The sequence below is a fragment of the Equus caballus genome, chromosome 1 (genome assembly GCF_041296265.1).
Source record: "Equus caballus isolate H_3958 breed thoroughbred chromosome 1, TB-T2T, whole genome shotgun sequence".
In the NCBI taxonomy this organism is placed as follows: domain Eukaryota; kingdom Metazoa; phylum Chordata; class Mammalia; order Perissodactyla; family Equidae; genus Equus; species Equus caballus.
This window is the reverse complement of record NC_091684.1, coordinates 80,817,422-80,843,851: the sequence shown is the minus strand read 5'-3', so window position 1 is coordinate 80,843,851 and position 26,430 is coordinate 80,817,422. Positions and strand designations below refer to the sequence as shown.

The window sequence follows — 26,430 nt, the reverse complement described above, 5'->3', positions numbered from 1 at the left end:
CTGGACATCTCTGCTTGGCACATAGCTCTATGCCTGGTATGGAACAGGTGGGCCCTCAAATACATCTGTTAAAGATACATACATACAAATACATATTGCTAAAGAACAGTCGATACAAATAAAAGCAAAATGTTTTCTATTCTCAAGATGGCGCTCATTCTTTATTGTTTAAGGTGAAATCAGTATGGTGTCGCATTTGATTCTCCTTTTCAACTCTTTATTCATTAAAAGAGTTAATTTAAGTAAGATTCTCCTTTTCAATTAAGAATTTTGGTTTTTGTCGAACTGCAATCGGGTCACATCACCACTTTGTAAGGTGAAGACTGTTGTTTGAACAGAAAGGCCTAAGATTCCTCTGACTGAGAGCAGTAAGTTGCATTAGTGAGGACTCTGATCAGAGCTGATGGAATGGTGGAGTTCCAGCTCCATCTTCCCAGCAGCAAGGTATCAGGTCAGCTCGATCACTTTGGTGAATGTAATAAATACAATATGCTTGTTTCGTTTTTGTTTGGGACACTTTTTAAGTTTAAGTTGGGTATCTGCAGACTGTATTTGCTGCTCTGTAACTTTATTGGTTCCTCACCACAATCTGGTGAGTGACTTCTGTTTAACCACTGTGAGACTGAACAGCTGAGGTAGATTCTAGCCACATGATGCCCCGTCATCACTCACAGTCTGCTCCACAGTACAGATTACAAACCAGAGACTCAGAATGCTGCGGCCACACCTAGGAAGAGACAGACATGTCCATCACCAAATACTGAGCTGTAGTGTCCAGCTCTATCATATTATAGCGTTACTGGAGCGCCAAGAGAACCTATTGTAAAGGAAATCTTAAACCTGGTCATTCTCTTAGCTCAGCTCCAGAGTGAGGATAGAAAAATTAAATAAACAGCAACATAAATGCAAGTTTTGAACAGGTGCTGAGCACAAGGAAATGTCAACAAACCAATTCACATTCTGGGAGCAAATTATCCCTCAGATAATTACCCTCTCACTATAATTTCCAGGGCAGGTGGACAGTCTCCTCATCCAATTGGTCAACAAGGATATCAAAGAATCAGATGCCAAGACTCTTTCTAAGGATGACCACGAAATCTCTGTTGGACCTTAGTCGGTCATTTCCTCTTCTGAAAATAACAAAGACCTTTCTCTCTAGAGGTTCATAGGGCATGGGCTTTAATTCTCATCAATCTTCACAAGATTATGACCAAAGATGTGAGGGAAAAGAAAAAGATTTCAGGTATCTATTGTCAAGTTTAAACACATACTACATTCAGACAACCCAACTCCCCACACGCAAGGTGATAGGACATTTAAACAGTGGTTATTTTCCACACTTACCAGACCCTTCAGTGCTCAAGTTTCAGAGAAAATAAAAATGCATCTTGGATGGTTTAATCACTTTAAAGAAACAGCATGAAGTGTCCTCAAAATTTCTGAAATTAAAAGTTTGCTTCATTGAGTTTTTCCTAAAGACAGGTGGAATCTTTGGGACTGGCCCCGTGGCCGAGTGGTTAAGTTCGCACGCTCCGCTGCAGGTGGCCCAGTGTTTCGTTGGTTCGAATCCTGGGCGCAGACATGGCACTGCTCATCAAACCACGCTGAGGCAGCGTCCCATATGCCACAACTAGAAGGACCCACAACGAAGAATATACAACTATGTACTGGAGGGCTTTGGGGAGAAAAAGGAAAAAATTAAAATCTTTAAAAAAAAAAAGATAGATGGAATTTTCTGTGGAAGATAATTTGCTTTAGTGAAGTTTTATCTTAGTTCCAACTTATTTTTCATAATTTTACAAATGGAGAATTATTACTGTTTTAAGGTATTTAATTAATAATGGAGAAATTGACTACTTCCATTGTTTTTATCTCTAAGGGGTTTAAGGATTTTCATAGACACTATATAATTAATCCAATGTCCTTCTATTATATATGAAGGTAAATTGTAAACATATGTTAAGACCAGAAAACTAAAAATCAAGAAACGCCAAAATCGGGGCTGGCCCCGTGGCCGAGTGGTTAAGTTCGCGCGCTCCGCTGCAGGCGGCCCGGTGTTTCATTAGTTCGAATCCTGGGCGCGGACATGGCACTGCTCGTCAGACCACGCTGAGGCAGCGTCCCACATGCCACAACTAGAAGAACCCACAACGAAGAATACACAACTATGTACCGGGGGGCTTTGGGGAGAAAAATGAAAAAATAAAATCTTTAAAAAAAAATAAAAAAAAAAAAAGAAACGCCAAAATCTCATATGTCCAGGTTTAAATCTGAAATATACTTTGAAGATGATCTAGTCCAACCTATTTATTGTAAAGACACAAGGCATCTAAGTGACTTATCCTCGTCACAAAGAATATTATTGACAAAGCTGGTATCTAGTCCCCGGACTTCTGATTCCAGCCTACAATTCTTTGCTGTGTAAATTGTCAGTTGCCCCCGCTAAATCCAACCTTGTCAAATGCCAAAGAAAAGTCAAGAAAAAGAAAAATCAACCAAGAATTTATGTGGACATTTATTATGATTGAGGTGTGGAAGGCAAACCCTAAACTCTCAGCCAGTTTTGGCATCCTATTTGCTTTACTATTTCATTTCCTGATCAAATAGTAATAATACACAGTGAGAAATCCACAAATGTTACTGACTTTGAGTCAGCTAAACAAAAATCGTCAAGTCTTTTATACATTTCATAATGCAGATTATGCAGACTTAAAGTTATGAGTAGAATTTTTCTCATTCTTTTATATCACCCTATACAATGAACCATCTTCAGAATATTCCTAATTACCTTGAAAAAATTCTTTCACTTTCGTGAAGATAATAGATTTTATGTATATCCGTCCTTTCTCTGTTGACCACAACTGAGGCTGGAAACCTAGTGACAACAAGGCAGTATGCGAACTAAGACAAGACAGGTCTAGATGAGATGAAGCTTTCTTCTCCTATTTAAACTGATCTTGCCAAGATTTTTTGGCTCATCTTTAGCAAAATTTGTCACTGCCTGGGGGAGACACTTGGGAGAAATATCCACAGAGATCACTCTAAGTGGACCCTGAAGGAGCAATTAAATTAAGTGCCTCTTTGCTGGGTACTTGACTGTCATTGGTGTTCATATGAAGGCCAGTTCAGACTTCTGATCTAAATGTACATAAAAGGGTGAAAGCCTGAGCAGAGGGCAGGACTGACCCTCTCTCCCAGTTCACAGAATCTGGGGCAGGGTAGACCCAGATCCAGGTACTCAGAATAATGTGAAAACACATGTGGACTGACAAGAGGGTATCAGGCAGACAGCTAGCATTTCTAGACTGTCTTCCTTGGCAGACTAGAGGTATGGAGCAAATGTCCCCATGCTCCCCTGCATAAACCACCCTTACCAACAGAGCTGGCCCTTCACTGTCCCTCACTCACACCTTGGGTCCCTTACCAAGGTATCTTCCCTTTCCCATTCCCATTCCCATATTTTCTGTCTGTATCCAAATCCCACCCAGATCTAACTCCATCTCCTCTATCAAGCCTTTCTGACTCCTTGGAGGGAAATGATCGCTCTCTGATAAAGCTCTGTCACATTCATGCTTTAGTGGTAATAACATGGGCTTTGAAGTCTTTACAGACACAGGGTCAAATCCCAACCCCGAAACCTACTGATTGTGTGACTTTGGGTGAGTGTCTTAACCCCTCTAGGACTTACTTATAATAACAATAAGACACCTCATTATCACAGTAGCTAAAACACGAAAAGGGCTTAGCAATATTCTATTTACTCTTCCCCCACTTTGGCACCTATTTACATATATATGTTCTTCTGTGTTAGTTAGCACTCAGAGAACAGTTGATATTTGCCTGTAACCTACCCCCCTATGAAAATGTCTTGAATATAACTGGCACTTACATAACCGTTGATTAAGTGACTGATTAGTTTGGTTGGAGAGTTGGGTTTGTTATTAAAAGGTACTTCAAATAGTCCTAATTTTACTAAGCAGCATGATCTACTTGGGACAAGCAGTAAACTAAATAGTTCGCAAATGGCTTTGAGACTTGACTCTGTTACTTAAGTAGCTGTGTGAATTTGTGTAAGTCTCATAATCCCTGTGAGTCTAAATTTTTTAATCTATAGAACAGAAATAATAATATCTACCTTTGGGATTTTTCTTTGAATTAAATAAGATGATGTATATGAATCCGTTTTAGAAACCATGTAAGTTGTTATTATGGATGAGTCATCAATAGAAAAGTTACACAGGCAAATTCTACCTTGGCAGTATTAAGCCCAAGCAGACTATCTTTTTTCCAACAAAATAAAAGATACAAAAACAAAGGATTCCCTTCCTGTGATGTTAATAATATACTACCATTTAGGAATAAATGTGTATGTTAGGTTAAAGGCTAAACTGTTATAACAAAGAGACCCAAATATATGGTGGCTTAATACCTTCTCTTTCACTCAACAGTCTGAAGGTCTTCGTGAATGGGGGGATAGTTTCAGACTGATGGGGTAGGCTTGCTCCATTAAGTCATAAGGGACCCAGCTTCTTCACAAGTCAAAAATTCTTGATCTCCTAGGCTGTTATTCTCTGCACCATAATGAAAGTTGCCACAACCTCTACATTTCAGTTGATAAGAAGGGAAGAGACAGGAAGCCCAGGAAAAGCAATTTATTTTAAGCAAGAGAGGCAGATGTTGGACACATAGCTTCTCACATTCTACTGGCAAAAATTTTGTTACATTGCCTCAGTTAGATGCAAGGGAAGCTTGGAAATTTAGTCAGGCTGAGAAGTCACATGCACAGGAAAAGGGAGAATAAATTTTTGGAAAAAATTAACAATTGCCACAGAAATGCAATAGAAACTAAAGATAGGCGATTACACAAAAGACTGGCAGTCAGAATGAGTTTTATATGTTACTCTCAAGAACAAAGATTCAAAAAAGAAAAGGGGAATGGGTATACAGCTATACAGGAAGGAGGGAAAGGTGAAGAAGGGTGAAAGAAGCAGAGAGGCAAAGGATAAATACTGAAACTTAAAAGAAGAAAGTAACAAGATTAATTCAAGAGTTCTAACATCCTCATGCAGTATCCAGAAAGAGTACCAAAGTGGTGGGACCCTGAAAAGTTATGCATAACCCCAAAAAGTTTCCATCTGATAAAGAAGAGTGCCAAGCAGAGGTGTGGCATGACTGACTGAAAGAAAGCAGTGTCTGTGCTGTGAGACTTAGCACTCAGAGAGCCCTTCTGTCCAAGGAGATTCATGGAAGCTAGTGCACATTTAGGGATCTACAGAATGTAATGAGGAGTCCTGCCTGGACAATACTACTGCCCACATTTTCCAGGCCTAACCCCTAACCTCAGCTAGGACCAACTATTAAAACAATCAAGTTATTACTTTTTGGTTGATTCCTTATCACCCAGCTGCAGCCCTGAGCACATTTCATACTCTTCAATTTTCTCCCCTTCTACTTTTCCCTCACACTCAATTATTGGCCTTATCTCCTACCTTCCTAAGAAGAGAAATACCATCCATTAGAGCTCCTCAATTTCATTCCTCTCCATCGCGATCTTCCTGCATCTTTATCCTTAGTTTCTGAATCTTTTCCTCTGTGCTGCTTCTATGAGAAACCAGCAAAAAAAAAAAAAAAAAAAAAAACAGGAAATGCTCATTTTTCCCTGGAACAAACTATTGAACATTGTTATTTTCTTTAAGATGTCCACAGAATCTTAAAAATAATTCTCATAGCAGGCATTATTTGCATACTAGACATGAAAATAAGTAGGAAAACATACCCATAGTGAGAAAAATGAATCAAAACAAACTCAGAAATGACAAAAATAATAGAATTAGTAGACAAAGAGATTAAAACAGTCATCATAGCAATATTCCATATGTTCAAGAAGCTAAAGTAAAGCATAATAAACGTAGACAAAGAAGATATAAAAAGACTCAAATTGAATTTCCAGAGATGTAAGTTACAATGTCTGAAATTAATAATACACTGGGTGGGATTAAGAGCAGATTATACAATGCAGGAAAAAAACTTGTTGAGTTTGCACAGTATCCCATGCAACTGTGAATGGAGGGGAGGGTGGCCTGGCCTGCATGTGTAAACTCCCATGGGCACTGCAGTGGCTCTGCCCATGCAGCAGTCACTGGAGTGGCAGCAGTGGCAACAGCCCAACCCACACAAATGTGAAGAGATGAGACAGGAGCAGAAAAACAGCCCCTGCCCCCAACCAGGTGGAAGGTGGAAACTGCAACCAGAAGCATCAGGAACCACAGCAGAACTGGTAACACAGCCCCCAGGGACAGCACCCCGATACCAGCTTCACCGTCAGTGAGGGCTGCATACAAGTCTCCAGGTCACCAGGCCCTTACCAGTGCCAGCCAAACCCATGAACCCATCACCCCTGGTAGTGGTGCACACCCAAACAACGCAGGAAGAGCAGTGTACGTGACACATGGGACAGAAGCATCCAAGCCCATGGAGAACCAGTGGAGGAACATGAAACCCAGGTGAACCCAGAAGCATCAGAAGTGCTCACAGCCTATTGACCCCAATGGTGTGACATGAGACTGCAGCAACATCTAAGCAGCAAGGCACCAGCAATCCCAGAGGCACAAGCTGCACAAGGAGGGCACTGACAATACTTCTGATAGAGGCAGTGGAAGTTGGAAAGTACAGGCTCCCAAATACAATTAGAAGCAGATCTGGATCAAGTAACCAAAGCCATATCCAAATAAGAAAAGATGATTACTATCACAAATGCAACAGCAAAGAATCAATTCATCAGAAACCATGAAGAAATACAGGGACACTGCAGAACAGAAGGAAACTGACAAGACTCCAGAAACTAGACCTACATTCTAGTTTCAATCTAACGGACAGAGAATTCAAAATAGGTTTCATAAAGAAACTCAACAAGTTATAAGAAAACTCAGAAAAACAGTTCAATGAGCTCAGGAGTAAAATTAATGAACAGAAGGAATATTTCACCAAGAAGGTTGAAGCTCTAAAACAAAACCCAAACAGAAATTCTGCATATGAAGAATACAATTAATGAGATTTTAAAAAATATGTAGAAAGCATTAAAAATAGAGCAGACCTTATGGAGGAGAGAATTAGTGAGTTCAAAGACAGAAACCTAGAAATGATTCAGATGGAAGAGGAGAGAGAACCAAGATTTTTTAAAAATGGAGAAATTCTTTGAGAACTATTGAACTCAATTAGGGAAAGTAACATAAGGATCACAGGCATCCCAGAGGGAGAAAGGGGCAGAGAGCTCATTCAAAAAAATAATAATTGAGAACTTCCCAAACCTGGGGAAAGAACTGAGCATGCAAGTACATAAAACTAATAAACTCCTAATTACCTCAATGCAAAAAGTACTTCTTTAAGACATGTAATATTAAAAGTGTCAAAAGTTAAAGAAAAAGCAAAACTATTAAGGGCAGCAAGAGAGAAGAAAATAACCTACAAAGGAAATCCCATCAGGCTTTCAGCAGATGTCTAAGCAGAACCTTTAGAGGCTAGGAGAGGGTAGAATGACATATTAAAAATACTGAAAGATGGAAAATATCAGCCAAGAATACTCTATCGAGTCAAATTATCCTTCATGTGTGACAGAGAAATAAAAGCTTTCCCAGACTAACAAAAGCTGAGGGAGCTCATTGCCACCAGAGCTGCCATACAAGAAATGTTGAAAGGAGCCCTCGTACCTGAAACAGAAAGGCAAAGGTTTACAAAACTTTGAGCAAAGAGATAAATAGGCATAATCAGAAAATTGAAACTCTCTATCAGAATAGGATAGCAAACAATTATAACATAAAGGATAGAAGGAAAGAAAGCATGAAAGGTAACTATAAACATTTCAATTTGGTTACAAACTCACAACACAAAAAACAATAATTTATGGCAACAAACTATTTAAGGGGAAGAAGATAGGGATGGAACCTGCATAGGCAAATGAAGATAAAAAGCTATCAGAAAAAGGACTAGCTCATCTATGAGATCTTTCATACAAACTTCATGGTAACCACAAAATAAAAAAATCAGATCAGAGTCACAAATCACAAATAAAGAGAAAACTGAGAAACCCATTAATGAAAATCACGAAAGTGAAATGGCAGACAGAAATACAAGGGGAAAAAAACCAGTGGAAATATAGAACAACCAGAAAACAAGAGATAAAATGGCAGCATTAAGCCCTCATATATCAATAATTACTCTAAATGTAAATGGATTGAATTCTCCAATCAAAAGATACAGAGTGGCTTAATGGATTGAAAAACAAGACCCAACAATACACTGCCTCCAGGAAACACATCTCAACTCTAAAGACAAACGTAGGCTGAGAGTGAAGGGATGGAAGATGATACTCCAGGCAAATGGGAAGCAAAAGAAAGAAGGTGTTGCCATATTTATATTGGACAAAGCAGAATTCAATATAAAAAGGATAACGAGAGACAAAGATGGGCATTATATAATGATAAAAGGGACATTCCACCAAGAAGACATAACACTTATTAATATATATGTACCTAATATAGGAGCACCAAAGTATATAAAGCAACTATTAATGGACGTAAAGGGAGAAATTGATAACAACACAATAATAAAAGGGGACCTAACACCCCACTTACCTCAATGGAAAGATCATCCAGACAGAAAGTTAACAAAGGAACAGGGGCCTTACATGAAACACTAGACCAGATGGACTATTTTCTTTAATATTCTTACAAATATAAGACATACAGAAATATGTGTTATAAAATTATATAATTTATATTTTATTATGAAATTAATAATTTATATTACATTTGATGATATCTTGTGCTTCTGCTACCACTATTTTTCTCTTTTCCACTAGCACATCAATGTCCCAGATAAAGAATGCTCCTTTAGTAAAAGCAAAAAGGAAGTGGAGCAGAGGAAGTGGAGCAGAGCTGTTGCCAACATGTACAATGAATGTGAAATAATCTTTTGTTATCATACACCATCGAGATTTTAGACTTGTTACTGCAGCATAACCAATGAAAGCTGAGTGATATTGCCATTGTTACCTAAAAATGCAGTGTTGAACAAGAACAAGAACAATAATGACAACAGCTGTTAAAATATGAGGGATTGGCTCTAGGAGTGGGCAGTGAGGAAACTGTTGTTGGAGACTGGAATGATGGTAACCCTTGTTCTGTAGTGGTAAACATAATTTGGAAGGCAAATAATGCACTAATAATCCTGTGCTTTCAGGTGAGTAATTAGGAAAATAGACTATTAAGAGTGTGCCTTGATTGCTGTGGGATGCATCTTAAAGTACTACAGGAAAGAAACAAGCTCAGAAAATAAAGGGGCTGGCCCCGTGGCTGAGTGGTTAAGTTCGCACGCTCCACTGCAGGTGGTCCGGTGTTTCATCAGTTTGAATCCTGGGCATGGACATGGCACTGCTCATCAAACCACGCTGAGGCGGCGTCCCACATGCTACAACTAGAAGGAACCACAACTAAGAATATACAACTATGTCCCGGGGGACTTTGGGGAGAAAAAGGAAAAAAAAATAAAAATAAAATCTTAAAAAAAAAAAAAGAAAAGAAAATAATTGACCAGCTTGGAAGTGGGATGAAAAGGAATAGAGGGAATCCAGAAATTCCGGGACCTGCTGTGTTCAAAGTCACAACAATTTCTCATCTGCAACCAGTACAAGATGAAACTTAGAAAAGCTGTGAGCAGTAAAGGCTCGTTAAAACCCAAGCTCATGTGAAGTGCCGAATTAAGGGGCAGCAGTGACATTTTGATAAATTCTGAATTGAGGAGTGACTCAACAAATCCTGTCACTTGGATAAAAATGGCTCAGAGAAGAAGACAAGGATAGAGAACCTGATGCATTCAAGATACTCATAATTAAGTCTAGATGGGAGACATGTCTCAATGAAGTGTGAGTGTGGCTATAAGCATGAGTCTGACATATCAAATAAATTAACAGCTGACTAAATTTTTGAGATATTTGTACTGCAAAAAAATTTTTTTCTACTAGCCTAGACTAAAGCAGACTGTGACTTTTTGAGGTTTGAAACAACCCGTAAGTCCAAACCTTCTATGGGCAAAAAAACAGGCTGAAAAAGCTGCCCAGCCCCTAAGGAGATCATATTTTCTCATGAACAGAAGTTTTAAACACCACTGCACAGTTCCTACAAATTGTAGCCCTGTCGTGAAAATGGTAGTGTTCTAGATATGGCAGCTCCTTTAGCCTTGATCCCAGAAGGAAGAGGACACAGAAAAGAGCCATAGACCATCTGCAGCTGCAGTAGCCCGTTAGTAAAATATCAGAGTCTATAGACAAGATTAAATGAGGTGACAAAATGAAGAATAATCAAAGGACAGAGGGGTTTGCCTAACTACAAAAATCAAGACTTAAACAGGAAGCAAATTCACTGATCCAACATTTATTAAGCATCCAGTAATGCAAATCCCAGTGCTGAGCACTGAGCGGTGGGTGATGGAGTCAGCCTCCTCTCAAATGCAGGAGGCCTCAGAGACATTCCTGGCACCTCTGAGAGGGATTTGCTTAGTAAGGAAACCTGGTGGCCCATGAGCCCCTAGATTCACCTTCCACACTCTGCCCCTTTTGCTATCACCACTTGGGGACCAGCTGTTGAGATGAAAACCAAGAGGATTCCTCTATGGAATCACGCTCTCCCCTCACCCGCCCCCACTCACTCTGGAACGGCTCTTCACTTTGCCACTGGCCCAGCACTGTGGGGTCTTGGCCACACCAGTCTTGCAAGGCCAAAGATGAAAAGTGTTTATCCCCAAAGCTGGGTGAGAATAAGGGTGTACCCCTCATTATCCACTTCCTCCCACCTCAGGCTTCCCTCTTCCCCTCTCCAAGCAGTACCTTTAGTTCCAGACTTGGTCCCTGGGGAGCTGGCATCTAGTGTGAAATCCCACCAGCCTCCAGTCCTGGACAGGTGAGAAGATGAAGGAGAGCCATCATGGCCGCCTCATGGAACAGACTTACTGGGCAAGTCACTTCACCTTTCTGAGCTTCTCTTTCCCAACTGTCAGCTGAGAATGAGAACACTCACCTCTCCTGCCTCCCAAAGCCATCCTGAGAAACACAGTGAAATGATGTGCAAGAAAAAATCATGTGGGGGCTAGCCCCATGGCCCAGTGGTTAAGTTCACGTGCTCCACTGCAGGCGGCCCAGTGTTTCATTGGTTCAAATCCTGGGCGAGGACATGGCACCGCTCATCAAACCACGGTTGAGGCAGCGTCCCACATACCTCAACTAGAAGGACCCACAACTAAGAATATGCAACTATGTACTTGGGGGCTTTGGGGAGAAAAAGGAAAAAATAAAATCTTTAAAAAAAACTCACGTGCTTTGTGACGTAAGAAGTGCTATACAAATGTTTGTTGATACTTTTTATTTTATTTACTTATTTTGAGGAAGATTAGCCCTGCACTAACATCTTCCACCAATCCTCCTCTTTTTGCTGAGGAAGACTGGCCCTGAACTAACATCTGTGCCCATCTTCCTGTACTTTATATGTGGGACACCTGCCACAGCATGACTGGAGACACAGTGCGTAGGTCTGCACCCAGGATCCAAACCGGCAAACCCCAGGCCGCCAGAGTGGAACATGTGAACTTAACCACTGCGCCGTTGGGCCAGCCCCTATTTGTTGATGCTTTTATCATCAGTCTTCTGGATCAAAAAGTGGGGTTTTTTCATTCATTTTACACATCACACCTCCCTTCTCCTCCACATCTTTGATTAACACCTGGGGTCCTGAGATTAGACTGCCAAGATTCAAATCCAAGCTCTACCAGTTACTAGCTATATGACCTCGGGAATGTCACCTAGTCCCTCTTTATCTCAGTTTTTCCATTTGTAAAGTGGAGGTCGGAATAGTACCTGCCCAAATAAGATGCTCACCACTGTGCCTGGCAATATGAAGCTCTAGTAAATGTTAGTTAACCTCAGAGGCATAATTGACATTTTTGGGTACTGGGTTTTCGTCATACTGGAGCATTTTTCTTCTTTAAGATTTATTCACTCTAAGTGGCACTTTCTTGGATTCTGATTGCAGTTCTCACAGACTTGAGACATTTAAACACACACATGCACATACACACACACACACAATACCATTCAGGAGATGTTTCAACTTGGGCTTCCTCCTCTGTAAAATTGAGTAACGATATTTACTTTCTAGGGGTGTTGTAAGAATAAATGAGACAGAGTATGTAAAATTTCTTAGCACAAAGTGCCTAAAAAATTACTAGTTCCCTTTCTCCCCACCTTCATGTCACCTGAAATCCTTGCTGTGGGGATCGTGCATGTGAAAGTGAACAGAACTGGCAAGCTCTCAGAGTGCTCAGCCTCTAGCAGGAGACAGCAAACAAGGGAAGACACAGGATGCTGTCAGGTAGCATGAAGAAAGATCATTTGACATGATAGGGGAGAGAACAACCAGGGGCCCTTTAAGACGAGAGTTAGGGCCAGCTTCTTGCAGGGCCGAAGACACTGCTCCTTGGAGTAACTATTTCTCTTGTGCTTCCTCAGTCAGAGCTTGTAGAAATCATTTCTTGTGTTTATCTAATTGTGGGATAAAAATATCAGATGGGTTTCAGCCTGAGTAAGGGAAGTGTCTTCCTTTTTGAAAAAAAAAAAACACTAATAACAAATACAACAAGTCTGTTTGAATCTTGTCCTTCATGGATTAAAAAGTGCCTTTGAAGTTAGTCAAGAAGTTCCAAAGGGAAGAATGTTCATTAGCTTTGTCTTCCTAAATAAAAGAGAGTAGTTGTTTGTGCTATAGATGGTAAACCTTCCTGGGTCTTAGGAGAGCATAACTCAAGGTACAGTAGCATGGGGTGGCCCTGCCCCACTTCTTGTATAACAGGCTTGAGAAAGGGAAGATGTCTTTCTCAAAAAGTCTCAAAAGTCTGGTCAAAAGTCTGGTCTTGTTCTGAAAGCACAAAGGAGGAGAAGGTAGGGGGAGGTCAGGTACTCATCCAAAAGTGTCTGAGCTCTGACCACAGAATGAAGAAGCTGCAATAGGTGGTTCATCATTATCCTCACAGCAGGACCCCTACAAAGATATGCAAACTTCTTAAGACTCAGTCTTATTCCTCTTGTTGTTCCTGGCATGGGACAGATGACAGCTAAACAAGCAACGGGGCTGGGAGGGGCTGGTAACATCAACCTGAGGACTATGAAGTCATCTATCCTAGGGCAGGCATGGGGAGATAGGGTTCTGGACAATTGATTGCTTTTTGTTTCTTTCTCTAAATCTCCAATGAATGAGCATTTCTTTAGTGCTCAGTGGTAGTCAGTGCTTAATTTTACTTAACTGTGCAAATGGGCCAGGAGAAACTGAAATGAGCTATAAATGTTTGGAGCTGGCCAAAAGAGGGTGGGGTTCTACAAAACACACTCCAGGGGAAAATGACTAATCAGAAGAACCCATCCCCAATCACTTCCCTGGCCAGTCATGTTGTCCTGCTGGAAGGGCACACTTTCCTACTGCAGTTATGGGCACAGGGACTGCAAGGCTTCCTGTGGACACGCCACAAGGTCTACTCCATGAGTTCAGGATCATGCAACCAGCTAAACGGGAGGTTAGAGCTGCTCTGATGAACTTAGGCTCATGCTGCCTGTCTGCTTTGCCAACCACAAAAACCATACTTTCCAGCAAGTTGCAGGCTCTCCAATAACTCAACCTCTCTGGGATCTATTTACAGCTTCTCTGTGCCTGGCATTGTGCTGGAGACCAAGAGAGGAATAAGATACAGTCCCTGCCCTCAAGTACTTCAGGATATGTTGGGGGAGATGGAGACTGGAGCAAATACTGATGGGAGAGAATGGTAATGTGTCAAAACATGGTATGAGCAAAAGTTATGGGAACTCATAAGAGATTCAACTAATTCTGCCTGAAGGAGTCAAGGAGGGCTCCATGGAAGAAGCAATACTTTTGTAGGTTCTTGGAGGTGGAAATCAGGAGACAGAGAAGGAGGCTAAGGGTCCTCCAGACCAAGGGAAGGAAATATCCCAAAATTTCATGGGAATGATAAGATATGGAGTGTTCAGGAAAGAGTACAGTATTTGAAGTGTGGTGTGATGGTCAGTTTTACGTGTCAACTTGGTTACGCTAAAGTACCTGGTTATTCCACCAAACACTGATCTAGATGTTGCTGTGAAGATATTTTATAGATGCAATTAATATCTACAATCAGTTGACTTTACATAACAGAGGTGGTCCTGGATTATGTGGGTGGGCCTAATCCAATCAATTGAAAGGCTTTAAGAACAGAACTGAGTTTTTCCCTGAGGAAGAAGTTCCTCCTGTGGACAATGTCCTGTGGACAGTAGCATCACCTCCTGCCTGAGAGTTTCCAGCATGCCCTTCCTGACAGCCTGACCTACAGATTTCAGGCTGACTTACCAAAATCCCACAATCGCATAAGTGAATCCTTGCAACAAATCTCTTCATATGTACACATATCCTTCTGGTTCTGTTTTTCTGATGGAACTCTAACTGATACACAAGGGAAGGGCTGAGGAGTGAGTGGATAAGAGCAGAAAGGGCGAGATCATGTAGGGCCAGTGCACAGAGTGAGGGCTTCGTCCTGAAGGCAAGTGATTCTCAACAGTATTTGCACCTGGATCAAGGGCTTGGAGGATAGGGATTTCAGCTGGGGATGAAACAAGAGACAAGCCAGTCAATCAACACTTCCAGCCCCTGCATTAGTTCACTTTATGTTCAACTGGAGCATCTCCAATTTTATCTGCTTCCTTTCATTTGAAAAAAAGGATTCACTCTTCAGGAACTGGGAAGCAATGATGCAAAAAACATTTCCAGAATGATGGCATGGGGAGCTCCACAGACACTCTCCAAAATGAAACAAACATTACTGATGAAAATTAAAAGCAAAACAAAAAATATTAAAGTGAGTGGAAATTTTCCTAAAAGCATACAGCAAATGAATAAACAGTTATCCAGGAAAACCTACTAATTTCAGGAAGAGCAGTGAGAGTCTGCAGCATTTAAACCTTGACCCACTCCCTCCCTCCCCTCCATCCAGCTCAGTGCAACAGAAACTCCGCTCTGGGGATGAGCAGCTAAAAAGATAGGGCTCCCTTGTCCCCAGCTCCCAGTATACAACTATAGTTTCACCCTGGATGAGGCAGACCACCACCATTTCTCATCTCATCTAGCTCTACGCTGCAGAAGCTCTGTTCCAGGCAAGCTTGATCGAGAGGTCTAAAGCTCCTTTATTCCACCCAACCTCCACTCTTAGGGCAGAAGCTCTATTCCAAGCACAGCAGGCTGAGAATAATGGGCCCTGAATGCCCTTACCCCAGATCACTCATAGGGTGGAAATTCTACGCCAAGAGAGGAGGTTCCATGCCAGGAGTGGCAGAAGGACAGGAGCTATGCCCCACCCACAGAGAAGAGAAGTCATGTGACAATAGCATGCCACTGTCTCCAACCTAACTCGATAGCAGTGGCATGGTGGACCTGCCCAGGGAGAGAGGCAGGCCATAAGAAAAGAGCTTCAGGGGCCGGCCCCATGGCCGAGTGTTTAAGTGTGCACGCTCCGCTTCCAGAGCCTGGGGTTTCTCTGGTTCAGATCTTGGGTGCAGACTTGGCACCACTCATCAGGCCATGCTGAGGCGGTGTCCCACGTAGCACAACCAGAGGCACTCACAACTAGAATATACAACCATGTACTGGGGGCTTTGTGATGAAGAAGGAAAAAAAGATTGGCAACAGATGTTAGCTCAGGTGCCAATCTTTAAAAAAAAAGAGAAAGAAAAGAACTTCCTCGTTCTCCCTAAGGAAACTGACTTTATTTGGAAAAGAGCATGGGGAAACTCAACCTTAAGGGTACTGTGAAAAACAGTGGTGATTTTGGTCATAAGCAATTAAGAAGAGGATGGTAGCTTAATGAGAGCAACAATCTAAATCATAAACCCACCAGAAGTGTATAATACAAACCAAGCGAGGAAACAGCTAAGAAGAGCCTTCCTAAGTTAAAATAAACTTCAAAGACAGGTTTCAAAGACTGCTCTCATAAAAGCTCCAAATATTTAGATCAGACAGTAGAGCAATCGATGCCTCAGGGAACTCTCAAAAATGACAGTGCAACCAGCCATCAATTACTGGAATCTAATAGTGGGATGTGATGACCAAAGAGGCAGAAACTTAGCAGATCAGGGAAAGAGAGAATCAAAGAGAGCACTGTTAAAAACCTTGGCATCCCAACTTGAGAGTACACATACCCAAGCATACAGCACTAAGGAGTGACATCAGAGGGCCCCAAAATTGCAAGAGAAATAAACTTCAACATATAGTCCAGTCAAGTCAATAAAAAATAAGGAATCTAATAACGACAACCCAAGAAGGTGAGGGGCAGAGAAAAGTCATATGAGTATCCAGAGTTGCTAAAAAATATTATCTAAAGCATCCAGTTTTGAACAAAAAATTTTAAGACACGCAGAGATACAGGGAAGTGTGATCCGTAAAAGGAAAAGAAGCAACAGAAATTGCCTTTGAAAGAGTCCAGATCAGACATAGCGCAAAAACTTCAAAGCAACAATTTTAAATGTGTTCAAAAACCTAAAGGAAACTATGCTGAAAGAGTACAAGAAGGTATGATGAAATATCTTGTCAGTTAGAGAATGCCAATAAAAATGTAGAAAATATATTTTAAAAATATCAACAACAACCAAATGAATGTTCTGAAGTTAAAAAGTACAACAATCAAAAGGAAATTTTCACTAGAGGAAATCAGCAGTAAACTTGAGCAAGCAGATGAAATAATCAAAGAACTTGAAGACATATTGATAGAGACTGAAATCTAAAGAACCAAAAGAAAAGAACAATAGAGAAAAATAAACAAAACCTCAGAGTAATATGAAAAACTATTAAGCATACCATCAGATACCTAATGAGAGCACTAGAAGGAGAGGAGAGAGAAAAATGTACAGAAAAAATATTCAAAGAATTAAAGGCTGAAGACACCCAAATTTGATGAAAATTATTAATCTACACATCCAAGAACCTTAATGAACTCCAAGAAGAAATTCACATCCAGACACCTCATGGTCAAAATATTGAAAGACAGAGAGAAAATTAAAAACAGCAAGAGAAAACAATTCATTACACATAATGAATCCTCTGTAAGGTTAACAACTGACTTTGCATTAGAAAAAATAAAGGTTAGGAGGCTTTGGGATGAAAATTCAAAATATAGAAAGAAAATAAAACTGTCAACCAAGAATCTTAGATCCATTTAACATAGTATAGGAAGTTCTAGCCAAAGTAATTAAGTAAGAAAAAGAAATAGAGGCATCCAAACTGGAGAGGAAGAAGTAAAACATTATCTCTGTCTGATCTTCTGTGTACAAAATCCTAAAGGTTCCACACGCAAAAAAAAAAAAAAAAATTAGAACAAATAAATTCAGCAAAGTTGTAGGATACAAAATCAACACACAAAAATCAGTTGCATGTCTATACACTAATAATGAACACTCTGAAAAGGAAATTAAGACAACAATGCCATTTACAACAGCATCAAATATAATAAAATACTTTGGAATAAACTTAATCCAGGAGAGAAAGACTTGTACACAGACAACTACAAAACATTGCTGAAGAAAATTACTAACACAAATAAATGAAGTGAATCTCATGTTAATGAACGGGAAGATTTAACATTGTTACAATGCCAGTACTGCCCAAAACACTGTGCAGATTCAATACAATTCCTATAAAAATTTAAATGCTGTTTTTGAAGAAATTGAAAGTCCATCCTAAAATTTATTTGGAACAGCAATAGACCTTGAACAGCCAAATAATCTTGAAGAAGACAAACAAAGGTGGAAGTATCATACTTCCTGATTTTAAAACTTAGTACAAAGCTACAGCAATTAAAACAGTGTGGTATTGAAAAAAGACAGATATATAAACCAATGGAATAAAATAGAGAGCAGAGAAGTAAACTGTGACATACATGGTCAGATGATCAACAAGGGTGCCAAGACAACTCAATGGATAAAGTAGTTTTTTCAACAAATGGTGCTGGGGAAACTGGATATCTACACACAAAAGAATGAAGTTGGACACCTACCATACCCCACATACAAAAATACACTCAGAGTGGACAAAAGACCAAAACTCAAGATCAAGACTATAAACCTCTTTTAAGAAAACAGGGGAAAATCTTCATGGCATGGAGTTTGAAAATGATTTCTTGAATATGACACCAAAAACAGAAGCAAAAACGAGAAAATATAAATGAGACTTCATCAAATTTAAAAACTTTTATGCATCAAAAGCACAGTCAACACAGTGAAAAGACAAGCCATGGAATAGGAGAAAATATTAACAAATCATATGTATGATAAGGGATTAACATCCAGATTATATGAAGAACTCCAACAACATGACAACAAAACAATTAAAAACACAATTCAAAATTATGCAAGACTTTAATATAAATTTCTACGAAGAAGATATACAGAGCCAAAAACATGCTCAACAAACACATCAACAGGAAATTGCATATCAAAACCAAAACGAAACATCACCTCACACAAGATACAATGTCTATTATAAAAACAACATAAAATAACAGTGTTAGAGAGGATCTGGGAAAATCAGAACTCCTTTGCATTGCAAATGAAAATGGAAAATATTGCAGGCACTGTGGAAAACACTATGGTGATTGCACAAAAAATGAAACAGAATTATCACACGACCCTGGGCATTCATCCCCGAAAAAGTGAAAGCACCAACTATATAAGGTAGCTTAGAGCAACGGTCAGAGTAAAATTAGTCACAATAGCCAAATGGGGAAAACAAACAAGATGATATCATACAGAAATATGTATGAAGGAAATGTAGTATTAATTTACAACGGAATATTATTCGGGCTTAAAAGGGAATGACAAGCAAAAGATAAAAGGAAGAGCTGAGACAGAATTGGATCCCAGGCAGGCGGGCTTGAACTTAAACAGTTGGGGAAGGGGACGTCTTTAAGGAAAGACAACACAAAAGGACCCGTACCAACTCCGGTGCGGAAACGAGGGTTTCTCGCGAACGACGGTATCAAGGACAGCCAGGTACCGACTTGGAGAAGCTGACACACGGCGCAGGCATCAGAAAATCCAGAAGCCGTCCCGCTTGGGATGGATGGCCAGGCCCGGAAGGCTCCTCTCGAGCCCAGTGGGCCCCGTCCTTCTGTAGGTGCTGTTTGGAGAGGCCTGACCCGGGGTCTTTCCTAGATGGGCTCTGGAAGACGGAGGGGCTGCTGGCAGCTTGCTGAAGCTGTCCGGGCCTCCGCAGCCCGGAGCGGGATCCGTTCCATCGCACACCACGACTCGACCAACTGCTTGGGTGCCGCGCCGGCCGAGTGGACCGCTAGGGTCTCTCAGGAGCCTGGCGGGTGGGAAGAGGCCGCCGAGGACAGAGGGAGCCCGCCGGACGAGGGCGGCGTCGGGGGCACGGCCACGCGGGGCCGGCCCCGGTTGGCCCTGGGTTCCCGTGGGGCCGCGAGGTGGAAGGGCTGGGCGGCGGCGGCGGCGGCGGCGGCGGTGGCCGCGGCCGCGGGGCACTCGCGCGGCTGGACAGCGGTGGGGGCGTGGCGGGGCGATGGGGCGACCGGTGAGGAGGGAGGAGGGGCGGGAGGAGCGTGGAGGGAGCGGCGCTGGGGCCGGGGGGCGGGGGGGGGGGGCGCAAAAGGAGAGGGAGGCGGCGGGAGGCAAAAGCCTACAGCACCCGGTATTCCCAGGCGGTCTCCCATCCAAGTCCTAACCAGGCCCGACCCTGCTTAGCTTCCGAGATCAGACGAGATCGGGCGCGTTCAGGGTGGTATGGCCGTAGACGCTGGCGGCTGCCGCCGGCGCCCCTAAGAAGCCTCGCGCGCGCGCGCGCTGTCGCCTGGCCCCTGTGACGCGCCGTCGCCTGGCGTCTGTGACGCGCGCGCCCGAGCCCCTGTGACGCGCACCGGCCGCCCGCGTCCCCTGCGCCCCGCGCTCCGCCGCCTGCCGCCTGCCTGCCACTGCCTCCCGCCGCCGCCGCCGCCGCCGCCGCGGCCAGCCAAACCCTGCCCTGCCCTGCCCTGCCCTGCCCTGCCGCCCGCCCAGGGCGCGGGAGGCCTCGGGCACCCCGGGGACTGTGGGCGGGCGGGGCGCAAGTCTAGGCGCTCTCCCAAGCCGGCCCCGGACGCTCCAGGCCTCCTGTCCGCCCGCATCCCGGCGACGGGTCGCAGGACATCCGGCTGCTCTGCTCGGGGACAGGTGGCCCGGGGCGTCGGGCGCGTCGGCGCGTCGGCGCGTCAGCGCGTCGGGGCCCCGGGCCGGCGAGGCCCCTCCGGCCCGAGGCGCCTCCCAACGAACCCGGGCCCAACAACCCCCGGCGGCCGCCGCTCCGGCCCGGCCCCAACTTGCCCAAATCCAGCTGGAGCCACCGGCGCGACCAGAGGGCATCACCGGAAAGCCCTCCGGGGCGGGCGGCGGGGCGCGGGGAGACCAGGGCGGGCCACCCTTCCCCGCCCCGCCCCGCGCCCCGCCCACGGGACCCGGACCGCGCCCTCAACCCCAGGCCCCGCGGCCACCCTGGACAGCTCCTGACTGACCGACCTGAGAGACACAGAGACAGAGACAGAGACAGAGGCAGAGACAGAGAGATTGAGAGGATCCGAGACACGGACCCAGACAGACACCCCCCGGGACAGACACACAGACGCTCACGCTGACACAGAGAGGCCCTGCCCAAGAGGCAGCTTCCCCACAGGAGGGCGGTGGTGCTTGAGCTGGGCCCGGGCAAGGAGGCGGGGGCCCTGGGGCTGGCGATCACCCCTGGGGCCCTGGGACGTGCAGACAGGGTCTCAGGAGTGCAGCGCTCCTGGGATCCCTGTCCCGCGACCCGGACGCCCAGGAGCCACGGACAGGCAGCCGGGCTCGGGCTCGCTCTCGCTCTCGCTCTCGCTCTCGCTCTCGCTCTGTGTGTGCGCGTTTTTGTGTGCGCGTGCGTGTTTGTGTGTTTCTTTCCTTCTCTCTTCGCCTCTTCGTTCTGGCTCTTTTCCTCTTTCTGCGGGGCGCCCCCGGACTTCCTGAGTTGACAGAACGAGCAGCCAGAAAAGTCAGGACACGGAGAACTTCGCCCGAGAAACCAACGCAATCTACCAGACGTACAGAACCCCCTCCCCGACGACCACAGCGTCCACAGTCTGCTCGAGCGCAGGTAGGGACATTACCCAGGGTCTCCCACAGGTTAGCTCACCCGTTAAGTCTCCTTAGTTTTACCAAGATGGCTAGCACGCCGAGGATGGACGGATGAGCGCCACGGTGTGATTACGGGGAGGGAAACGCACGTCGGAACACCCGTTGGTGCCTCCCGACGTCACCGGTATCCCCGTCCCGAGACCTCTGGGCTTCAGGGTTCTGGGCCGCAGCCCTCTCCCGTCGTCCACCCGGGATCCAGTGCACGATGTCTGCACTGCCCATCTCAAGAGTTTGGGCCCTGTGGGCGTTCTTGGATCCCGTTGGAAAGGGGACCTCGGGACGCGAGGGAGAGGAAAGGGCCGGGGGGCCGGGGTGGGGGGCGGGGGGCGGGCTGGGGGAAAGAGAGCGACGCCATCAACGCATGTCTGACCAGGACCTCGGCTGTGCCAGGCTCTCCATTTCCCACGGCACCGCGTCCCGTCGTCGGGGACGCCGCCTCTCGTCGGGACGTGTTGGTCTGCCGTCGGTCCTCCCGTCCCAGGCACGAGGCGGCGAACTCCCCCAAAGGCAGAGATTTTGGCACCTGCGTCCTCGGCTGCTGGGTCCGGCCCCAAGCAGGCACGCGGCCCGCAGGTGCCGGGCGAATGTCGGCGGAAAGCACTATGCTCACAGGGAAGGACGGCAGACGATGAGCGCGCACCAACCAGTGCCGCGCTCCGTGCTGAGCGGTGTGCTCCGTGCTCCCGCTTCCGCGCTCGCAACAACGCCACCGACGAGGCACTAACAGGACCCCCTTTCCAACCAGATGAGGCAACTGCCGCTCAGGGAGGGCGAGTCCCTCGCAGGAACGGCGGCCCTTGCTGCCGAGCCTTCGTTTGAGACCAAGCCTCCGGGCCCGCACTCCGGGAAACTTACGGAGACACAGCCCCAGTTCTCCCAGCAGAACACGCTCATCGGAGGTCAGATTGGGGGAGCCGTCGGAACCAGAACCACCCAGGGCGCTACCCTGCAGGGAGCGACGCGCGGCCCGCCCCGCCCCGCCACCCCGCCATCCCGGGCAAGCAGGAAGCAGGCCACAGGTGCCCTGGGTCTGCTCTGGCAGGGAAAGTGGGGCCCACGGGAAAAGGGAAACACGAGGATATTCGCTCCCAGGATGATTGCTGAACGGTGAGAGGATGGAGGTTGAGGTCCTCTCTTCCTGCTCTGCCCGCATGTCCCAGCTTCTCCACAGCGAGCAACTATTGCTTTCTGTCTGCGGTGGGGAAGAGACGGCTTACCTTGATGAATTCCCCCCTTGAAAATGTAAAAGTCCGTGCGATCTGAGGCAAGTCTCCCCTCTCCTCCTCCCTGTCATCCCCGCTCTCCTCCCCTGGAGCAAACTCCCCTCCCGCTTTCCCGGATCCCCTTTCCGCGATAGTCTGCGCGGACACAGGCAGGGGAAGAGCAGACTTTCAAAGCTGCCCGAGCCGCACGATATGAAAGCTCAAGCCAAGGAGCCAGGAAGGGCTGGCCGCTGAGGACGGAAATGTCCTCTCGGGGGACTCGTCCACTCCCTCTGGCAGACAGAGGCCAGGAGGGGGGCAGGACAGAGTGAGGCACCTGAGTGAGGGGACACCAAAACCCTGGGCCAGCGCAGCAAGATTCCTAATCCTTCCATCCAGTCTGTTCAGAATCAAAACTGATGCAAGGGATCCACGAGGAGCCAGACACCGACCTTTCAAACGAAGGCAGGACCCCCCCCCCCCCAAAAGACAAAAGCGAAGACGGAGACGGAGTTGCATCCCAGCCGGGGAGCGGGGGGAGGCGCTTGAAACTTAGACACTTGGGGAAGGGGACGTCTTTAAGGAAAGACAACACAAAAGGACCCGTACCAACTCCGGTGCGGAAACGAGGGTTTCTCGCGAACGACGGTATCAAGGACAGCCAGGTACCGACTTGGAGAAGCTGACACACGGCGCAGGCATCAGAAAATCCAGAAGCCGTCCCGCTTGGGATGGATGGCCAGGCCCGGAAGGCTCCTCTCGAGCCCAGTGGGCCCCGTCCTTCTGTAGGTGCTGTTTGGAGAGGCCTGACCCGGGGTCTTTCCTAGATGGGCTCTGGAAGACGGAGGGGCTGCTGGCAGCTTGCTGAAGCTGTCCGGGCCTCCGCAGCCCGGAGCGGGATCCGTTCCATCGCACACCACGACTCGACCAACTGCTTGGGTGCCGCGCCGGCCGAGTGGACCGCTAGGGTCTCTCAGGAGCCTGGCGGGTGGGAAGAGGCCGCCGAGGACAGAGGGAGCCCGCCGGACGAGGGCGGCGTCGGGGGCACGGCCACGCGGGGCCGGCCCCGGTTGGCCCTGGGTTCCCGTGGGGCCGCGAGGTGGAAGGGCTGGGCGGCGGCGGCGGCGGCGGCGGCGGTGGCCGCGGCCGCGGGGCACTCGCGCGGCTGGACAGCGGTGGGGGCGTGGCGGGGCGATGGGGCGACCGGTGAGGAGGGAGGAGGGGCGGGAGGAGCGTGGAGGGAGCGGCGCTGGGGCCGGGGGGCGGGGGGGGGGGCGCAAAAGGAGAGGGAGGCGGCGGGAGGCAAAAGCCTACAGCACCCGGTATTCCCAGGCGGTCTCCCATCCAAGTCCTAACCAGGCCCGACCCTGCTTAGCTTCCGAGATCAGACGAGATCGGGCGCGTTCAGGGTGGTATGGCCGTAGACGCTGGCGGCTGCCGCCGGCGCCCCTAAGAAGCCTCGCGCGCGCGCGCGCTGTCGCCTGGCCCCTGTGACGCGCCGTCGCCTGGCGTCTGTGACGCGCGCGCCCGAGCCCCTGTGACGCGCACCGGCCGCCCGCGTCCCCTGCGCCCCGCGCTCCGCCGCCTGCCGCCTGCCTGCCACTGCCTCCCGCCGCCGCCGCCGCCGCCGCCGCGGCCAGCCAAACCCTGCCCTGCCCTGCCCTGCCCTGCCCTGCCGCCCGCCCAGGGCGCGGGAGGCCTCGGGCACCCCGGGGACTGTGGGCGGGCGGGGCGCAAGTCTAGGCGCTCTCCCAAGCCGGCCCCGGACGCTCCAGGCCTCCTGTCCGCCCGCATCCCGGCGACGGGTCGCAGGACATCCGGCTGCTCTGCTCGGGGACAGGTGGCCCGGGGCGTCGGGCGCGTCGGCGCGTCGGCGCGTCAGCGCGTCGGGGCCCCGGGCCGGCGAGGCCCCTCCGGCCCGAGGCGCCTCCCAACGAACCCGGGCCCAACAACCCCCGGCGGCCGCCGCTCCGGCCCGGCCCCAACTTGCCCAAATCCAGCTGGAGCCACCGGCGCGACCAGAGGGCATCACCGGAAAGCCCTCCGGGGCGGGCGGCGGGGCGCGGGGAGACCAGGGCGGGCCACCCTTCCCCGCCCCGCCCCGCGCCCCGCCCACGGGACCCGGACCGCGCCCTCAACCCCAGGCCCCGCGGCCACCCTGGACAGCTCCTGACTGACCGACCTGAGAGACACAGAGACAGAGACAGAGACAGAGGCAGAGACAGAGAGATTGAGAGGATCCGAGACACGGACCCAGACAGACACCCCCCGGGACAGACACACAGACGCTCACGCTGACACAGAGAGGCCCTGCCCAAGAGGCAGCTTCCCCACAGGAGGGCGGTGGTGCTTGAGCTGGGCCCGGGCAAGGAGGCGGGGGCCCTGGGGCTGGCGATCACCCCTGGGGCCCTGGGACGTGCAGACAGGGTCTCAGGAGTGCAGCGCTCCTGGGATCCCTGTCCCGCGACCCGGACGCCCAGGAGCCACGGACAGGCAGCCGGGCTCGGGCTCGCTCTCGCTCTCGCTCTCGCTCTCGCTCTCGCTCTGTGTGTGCGCGTTTTTGTGTGCGCGTGCGTGTTTGTGTGTTTCTTTCCTTCTCTCTTCGCCTCTTCGTTCTGGCTCTTTTCCTCTTTCTGCGGGGCGCCCCCGGACTTCCTGAGTTGACAGAACGAGCAGCCAGAAAAGTCAGGACACGGAGAACTTCGCCCGAGAAACCAACGCAATCTACCAGACGTACAGAACCCCCTCCCCGACGACCACAGCGTCCACAGTCTGCTCGAGCGCAGGTAGGGACATTACCCAGGGTCTCCCACAGGTTAGCTCACCCGTTAAGTCTCCTTAGTTTTACCAAGATGGCTAGCACGCCGAGGATGGACGGATGAGCGCCACGGTGTGATTACGGGGAGGGAAACGCACGTCGGAACACCCGTTGGTGCCTCCCGACGTCACCGGTATCCCCGTCCCGAGACCTCTGGGCTTCAGGGTTCTGGGCCGCAGCCCTCTCCCGTCGTCCACCCGGGATCCAGTGCACGATGTCTGCACTGCCCATCTCAAGAGTTTGGGCCCTGTGGGCGTTCTTGGATCCCGTTGGAAAGGGGACCTCGGGACGCGAGGGAGAGGAAAGGGCCGGGGGGCCGGGGTGGGGGGCGGGGGGCGGGCTGGGGGAAAGAGAGCGACGCCATCAACGCATGTCTGACCAGGACCTCGGCTGTGCCAGGCTCTCCATTTCCCACGGCACCGCGTCCCGTCGTCGGGGACGCCGCCTCTCGTCGGGACGTGTTGGTCTGCCGTCGGTCCTCCCGTCCCAGGCACGAGGCGGCGAACTCCCCCAAAGGCAGAGATTTTGGCACCTGCGTCCTCGGCTGCTGGGTCCGGCCCCAAGCAGGCACGCGGCCCGCAGGTGCCGGGCGAATGTCGGCGGAAAGCACTATGCTCACAGGGAAGGACGGCAGACGATGAGCGCGCACCAACCAGTGCCGCGCTCCGTGCTGAGCGGTGTGCTCCGTGCTCCCGCTTCCGCGCTCGCAACAACGCCACCGACGAGGCACTAACAGGACCCCCTTTCCAACCAGATGAGGCAACTGCCGCTCAGGGAGGGCGAGTCCCTCGCAGGAACGGCGGCCCTTGCTGCCGAGCCTTCGTTTGAGACCAAGCCTCCGGGCCCGCACTCCGGGAAACTTACGGAGACACAGCCCCAGTTCTCCCAGCAGAACACGCTCATCGGAGGTCAGATTGGGGGAGCCGTCGGAACCAGAACCACCCAGGGCGCTACCCTGCAGGGAGCGACGCGCGGCCCGCCCCGCCCCGCCACCCCGCCATCCCGGGCAAGCAGGAAGCAGGCCACAGGTGCCCTGGGTCTGCTCTGGCAGGGAAAGTGGGGCCCACGGGAAAAGGGAAACACGAGGATATTCGCTCCCAGGATGATTGCTGAACGGTGAGAGGATG

General features: G+C 48.2%; 1 long non-coding RNA gene and 2 other non-coding genes across 4 annotated transcripts in view; all 3 read right to left on the bottom strand.

Annotated features, from left to right (window-relative positions):
* LOC138923674 (uncharacterized) overlaps positions 1-21,396 on the bottom strand; it is a 40,673-nt gene extending 19,277 nt beyond the window's left edge. Inside the window, exons 1-2 of one of the 2 annotated variants that reach the window (XR_011437658.1) lie at positions 21,282-21,396; positions 5,490-5,601 (exon numbers count right to left, since the gene is read on the bottom strand). This is a non-coding gene — a long non-coding RNA (uncharacterized lncRNA). Of the gene's footprint in view, positions 1-5,489; positions 5,602-19,064; positions 19,657-21,281 lie in introns of those variants that run through there. The other variant, XR_011437661.1, reaches the window with a different exon arrangement.
* Positions 19,764-19,882, bottom strand: LOC111769662 (5S ribosomal RNA). The gene has a single exon (XR_002802435.2). It is a non-coding gene; the product is annotated as a 5S ribosomal RNA (ribosomal RNA).
* A 2,396-nt stretch (positions 21,397-23,792) lies between the features above and the next one.
* Positions 23,793-23,911, bottom strand: LOC138919245 (5S ribosomal RNA). Its single transcript, XR_011429258.1, has one exon. It is a non-coding gene; the product is annotated as a 5S ribosomal RNA (ribosomal RNA).
* Between the last annotated feature and the right edge of the window lie 2,519 nt (positions 23,912-26,430).